Below are 6,645 nucleotides of genomic sequence, written 5' to 3' on the forward strand. Positions count from 1 at the left end.
GCATTGGCTGCAATGCGGGTGCGGAAGGCCCAGCTGCATTTGGTTTCTGCAAATAATTCTGTTTGCAAGCTTAATGCAGGGTGAAGGACATGGAGTGAGCGTGTGGGCGTGCATCCCAGCCGTTTCATGGGCGTGCCTGCAAAAATAGTGGTTACGCCCATTCAAATGCTGGGAGTGTCAGGGAAAATGCACCCTCTAGGGAATAGAAGATGATGCAGCAGCAAACCGGAAGTAGCTGTTTTTATTGCAGCTGCTGAGTAAGTCCTGGGCAACATGGCGGCTACAAAGACCAAAGACCAGCGAAAAAATCATTTGATGGTGAGTGTAAATCTAATGATTTTGCCTATAGCTGCATGGATGTGAATACCCATACACATCCATTCACAAGAAGAAAGCATCCATTCACAACCCCAGCTAAATTATTGTATAAGGTGGGATCTCACGGGGATGAAGACAAACATGATCGCACAGTGGCTGAATACAGCCCTGTGTGATCAGGTCTGAATCAGGCCCAATGGCCTGTGTGTGACTCCTGTTAGGTGAGTGACCCCTGATGTGAGCAAATCAAGCATGCATTAAACACAAAAGTAGATACTGTGGGTATCAGGAGTGCACATACTCATGGTAATCCAAAATTGGGTATGTGGGCTGCAAGGTGTTTTACAGGCAAAACCTTGTGCCCAATTGGATAACAGCTGAATGACTGTGTTATTAAGGGTATGGCTGCATGTAGCAGGTTCCTTGTTATGACTTGAGAATAGGAGACACAAAAGCAACAGAAAGTGTTAGATAGCAAAAGAAAGAAGTAGGGTCCTCTACAGCAGGGTGGGGAACCTTTTTTGTGCCAAGGGCCATTTGTATGGGGAAAAAAGCCTTCGGGCCATACTGTATGTAAAAATGTCTCTTACAAATTGTCCTGCTGCAGCTGTCCCATGCTCCGGCGGCTGCCGCTGAATAGGACTGACAGTCTCCGGCTGCTGTTGATTAAGAGGAATCTCGCGAGAACTACCGACCTCTCGCGAGAATTCCCCTGTACTTGACTTCTGGCAAAGCTGCCAGGCAGGTGGGAGGACCACTCAGATCGGCTACGGCCCCCGGGCCTGAGGTTCCCCACTCCTGCTCTACAGCAAGATTCCTTATGTTGAAAAATGGTAATTTCATCTTCATAAAGCAAATGTCTAAGTAAAATAGATATTTAATAAATTATTCAGTGGCAGATGATAAGACAAGTCACAGATATGAATGTTTATCTACAAATAAATAATCAAGCCGGCATAAAGTTGGTTCTTGCTTTTGGGAAATCACAAATATAAACTTTTGGAAATGCCAGGTTGAAAAGGCAGATGCACCAGTAATTGGAGTTTCTGAATGCTCGCCACTATCATATCAAAGGACTGATCTCTACTTAAATGGTGTAGATCTAATTAGCAGCGGAGCTCACTGCATGGCTAAACCTAGGCCTGATGCTGTTCTGTTAATGCTGCATACCCACACGGTAAACCCCAGTGGTTGGAATTAAAGCAGATATTTGCAAACCGCAGGGGGTAACCCATAGATTCCAGGCAGTTAACCAGAATATTTAAGTTAGCTTCAAGATTAACGAGTAGGGATTTGCCTAATAATTGTTCAGATCAGAGCATTAAAACTAGAGCTTTAGTCATGTGGTAAGCCCTGCATCTAATTGAATCTACCACATATAGCCTTCATTTATTGTTGCATCTCACTGCATTAAGCCTATTTCCTGCTTTTGACATAGATGCTAGCACATGATGGAGATCTGGCTGCAGAAGGGATTATACTCTTTTCCATGAGCCACTTAATTGTATTGGGAAGAAGAGAATTTTATTTGCATTTTTATCCCAGTGGCGAAACCTATAGTTCAAGTGAACTATAGGTTTCTCCAGTGGGTGTTATAACACTTTTCTGTCAAATGTTCTAAGACTTTTGTTTGGTGAAGGTCTTCCCTATATCACCCTGGGCAGAAATCTCTTGCGCTGTGGGTACCAGTTCTAACTGTTTCTTTGTATTTTTATCCCAGTGTCATAAACTTTGACTCTGTTGGCGGTATTCAACTGTTATTCACTAGCAATTCTGCATGTTCTCCCCAGGAGTGGTGAGCTTGAATGCCCCAAAAAATAGATCAATTGAATATTACCTACAATCTCCTATCATTTTAGATGAGAGATCGGGCGTGATATAACAAATGAATACCACCCTAGTTGAGATGTACCGTATATACTCGAGTATAAGTCGACCCGAATATACCCTAATTTTACAACAAACAACTGGGAAAACGTATTGACTCAAGTGGGGACCCTCACTCGAGTATAAGCCGAGGGGGGCTTTTTCAGCATAAAAAATGTTCTGAAAAAGTAGGCTTATACTCGAGTATATATGGTATGTGTTTTTCCCAAAACCCAGCCATCCAGCCATCTGGTCCTTACGCAGTGGCCCAGCTGCTAATGTGTGGGCGGTCACATAGGAACCTCTATGCAGGCTCCTTGTGGTGCAGCTGGACCTGCTAAATGGGATCTCCTGCGTCATTATGTGTTGCCCCAGTGTGTGACACTACAAATCCATTTGTTTGTTGTCTCTGTCGAAGCTCACCTCTCGCTCTCTATTGGAAGGCAGTGAGCAGATGAGCACCACCTGCTGCAGTTAGATCTCAAAATGACAAGGGGTGGTAACGGAAAAATCTAATTGGTTGATTCATGCAAAATTTTCTTTTTCAGGTAAACCTCTTTAAATAAATGAAAAATATTTTTTATTAAATGTTTTAACACTAGGAGGGAATTCAATTACCACCAAATTCACCCCGTCAAATTCACTCGTCACCGGCCGCACTTTGCAGTGGAAGCATACTACGCAAAAGTGCTAACTCACAGGTTAGCAAGCACTTTTGAGCTAATCAGGGGCAAATCTACTAGGCAAAGGGTGGGAGTCAGGCTGCCTTTTCAAGCATTTAAACACTGTGCAACTTGCCCCCTTCCCTGGCAATTGGATTTAACCCTTTCTATGAAATGAAAAATCTTAAGGCTGCCAGGACCTTTGGCAGCCTAATTCTGCATTAAAGTAACATCTGTTTATATAGATATCTTTACATTGTAGGGAGGCATTTCAGCTTTCCCACAGAATGAACATAAAGAGCTCTATTCAGAGGGGATGCAGTGTAAATCCTGTCGGTCGGGATCCCGGCGTTCAAAATTCCGACGCCGGAATCCCGGCCGCTGAAATCCCGACACTTTCTCCCTCCGGGGGTGTCCACGACAAATTAGTGTGCCGAGCGTAGCGAGGCACTGGGCCCGCTGTGTGGCGAGGGCAGCTAGCCCTTGTCGGGATTTCGGCGGTTGGGATTCCGGCGTCGGGATTTTGAACGCCGGGATCCCAACCGCCGGGATTTAATACTGAATCCATTCAGAGTTGTGTGTAAAAGCATATTTTATTTTTGCATGTAGTTTTCACAATTTGGACTTGCAGCTCTGTATACGTATGAGGCTGGGACCGTGAGCTGTATAGGGTATGTAAATGTGGGAATGGGAATGTACAAAACATGCAGCTGAAGTACAGAAAGTGTATGGTGTGGGACTCTAAAAAGACATAATTACATCTGCTGTACATGGAGGGACCTGAATTGTGAGTATTGAAACCTTGATAATGATGATGATGGTCGCATCTGATTGAATAAAACTGGCTAAAGCATACCCATTAATAATAGCATTTGTCTATACTTCTTTTATTGTTTATATATTAGTGTGTTGCCACCTCTAGACAGATGTGTTAGAAGACCTCGCACAGCTTCGGTTGAGGGGCTGGATATTTGCATGTTGTGGGAAGTATTTGGCCCATAGAATGTAGTTTGGAAGTCCCTGTTGCAGATCTTGGGATGAGGTAGATTTGGGCATTAGAACCCCTTCTCTGTAATATATGATTTAATTGTCTAGAGATCACCAGATATAAGGGGCAAATTATTTGAAAAATGTGACCCCCTTCTTTCGTTGCACCTGAACTTTTAGATATTGATGTGGGATATAATAAATACAAGTACCCTCCCCATCAGCAGGGGTTTTGCAGTGCAGGTTGATTGTTGGTGAAACAGGCATTCTCCAGAAAAATAACCACTAAGAGCCAAATTACTTGACAGGAGGGACTCTGCTCTTTAAAATAACAGTACCCCGGAATTTATTGAAGCCTAATGGCAGACATACTTCCCCATCAATGGACTACAGAATGATTTCTGCAGTACATATTTCTTCTTTGGGGACAACAAATGAATACAGAATACCTGCCCATGTGTCACTTTATTTAGGACTCGTTTCTTACAAATGAGAGACCCTAAATATGTTGATGGCTACATTTTATTTATTATTTGGCTAAATATTTCTGCAATGTTTATTTTGGAAGTGCAACTCCACCCACTATGATCCAAAGTGACATAAAAAAGGGGTTGACTTTTAGATACAAAAATGACAGACTGATATACATTTTTATCAATCATTTTCTGCCTCAATTTTTTTTATTTGGTTAGCACAACAATCCAGAAGATACACCTGTGGTAACTGAAAAATGTGTGCTGCAAACACTTTGTGCTGTATTGCATATGTCAACTTGTATGTGAACATACAACTCCTTAGCGCAGGGCTGGGCAATTGCGGCCCTCCAGATGTTGAGGAACTACACATCCCAGGATGCTTTGCATTAGTTTTGCTATGTGCCATGATGAAACTGATGCAAGGCACGCTGGGATGTGTAGTTCCTCAACATCTGGAGTGCCGCAATTGCCCAGCCCTGCCTTAGCGACATGTAGTTTATTGACATGAAAAAAAAAATTTGAATGCAAAATATGGCACACATTATCCTATATAATATAACTGAGAAGGCACAGCTTAGGAAAACCATAAAAACAAAACAAAACAAAAAACATGGCCCAATGAGTGCTTTGCCTGTAAGGGAATATGGTCTCTAGGTCGATAAGAGGAAGGTTAGCATGCATTGGGTCAACCACCGAAGGTCAGCATGCATGAGGGTAAGGTCGACAAAAGCATTAGGTCAACATGGGCTAGGTCGGCAGTCAAAAGGGCCACATTGAACTTTTCACTTTTTTTGAGCCGACAGGCGGTATTTCATGCCCTACCATCCACTAGGGCATGGTGGGAGAATAAAACAGGTCAACTGTGTTTTTATTTGGGATAAATTTTTTTGAAAAACCCCATGTTGACCTTTTCATTATCGACCTTGCCTATATCGATATAATGTTTGTGTCGACTTTATGACCCTATCGACCTAACCTCCTGTCGACCTTCAGACATGTCGATCTTGATGCACGTCCACCTTCAGTGGTCAATCTAATGCATATCAACCTTCCTCTTGTCGACACTATGGTCCATACCCCTGTAAGGTGTCTTGTAATAGATTGACACTGTTTTCCAATCAATTGCTTTAAGAGGTTGATATGAGAAGAACATTTCTGATATCAGTGTGAAAACTCTTATGGGCGTATTTATCATTATTATGTTTACTAAAATGTTGCCCAAAAAGTTGTATTCACATCCTTTTCACATTATTTTAATTATTATTATTATTTAATTTAATTATGCTAAAGTACTAAAGGGAAATTAGAGGATAATTAATTGAATTGTCCCCTAAACCCTTAATATATTTTTTGTAATAGAAAACGTGATCTGTCCAAATTTACTTAAAAAAATAAATAAATAAATAAATAAAATGTCATAAAAAACATGCTATAATGCGATTGTTTCCCTCATGTTCTCCAGTTCCTGCAGGTGCAGCGAAACGCTCAGGTTATTTTTCATAAACAATAACCCTAACAAATGAGGTAGGTGGATTCACAGGGACAGAACTCTATCTGTGCATGTGATAATTGATACATCCTTGCAATGTATTCAGTTATCCCAATCCAAATTTGTCTCATGCCATCTGCATCTGAGAAGTGGATTGTGATAAAAGACCTATAAATGTTATATAGTGTACTGCAGAATAATGTTTACTACATGTATCAGTACACAAACACAATTTTAAAATAACTGTACTGTTATTGTTGAAAAAATTACTATTGGAAAAGTTGATATAATATATGATATAAATAATATTTAAAAAAAAAAAAAATAATGTGAATTTTGATAATATGTCACCTGATGCAATATTTAACAAATTCCATATCATGCACTGTATGTTGCATACATTCTAAAATTAGAGCTATTTGACAGTTTAGATCAGGCATGTCCAACGTTGGCCCTCCAGATGTTTTGAAACTACGCATCCCAGCATGCTTTGCAATAGTTTTAGAATTTTCTAATAGCAAAACTTTGGCAAAGCATGCTGGGATGTGTAGTTTCACAACATCTGGAGGGCCAACGTTGGACATGCCTGGTTTAGATCAATCATGTTCTAGTCCAATCAGTTTAAATTGTCTACCAATATTTCCCCAAATTCCAAATTCATGTCTCCGTTCCAAACACTTAGGTTCCTGGCTGAAAGGAACAATGAACGAACATATATTTTTATGTCAGAAGGGAATTTAAAAGATTAAAACATAAAACTTGAAAGACAGTTCAATACTAACAAGGTCATGCTAGATTGAGTGCATTTATCAAGCATCAAATAAAATAGATGAATAAATAAATAAAA

Source organism: Crinia signifera, chromosome 3 (assembly GCF_055691185.1).
Source record: "Crinia signifera chromosome 3, ASM5569118v1, whole genome shotgun sequence".
NCBI classification, from domain to species: Eukaryota; Metazoa; Chordata; class Amphibia; order Anura; family Myobatrachidae; genus Crinia; species Crinia signifera.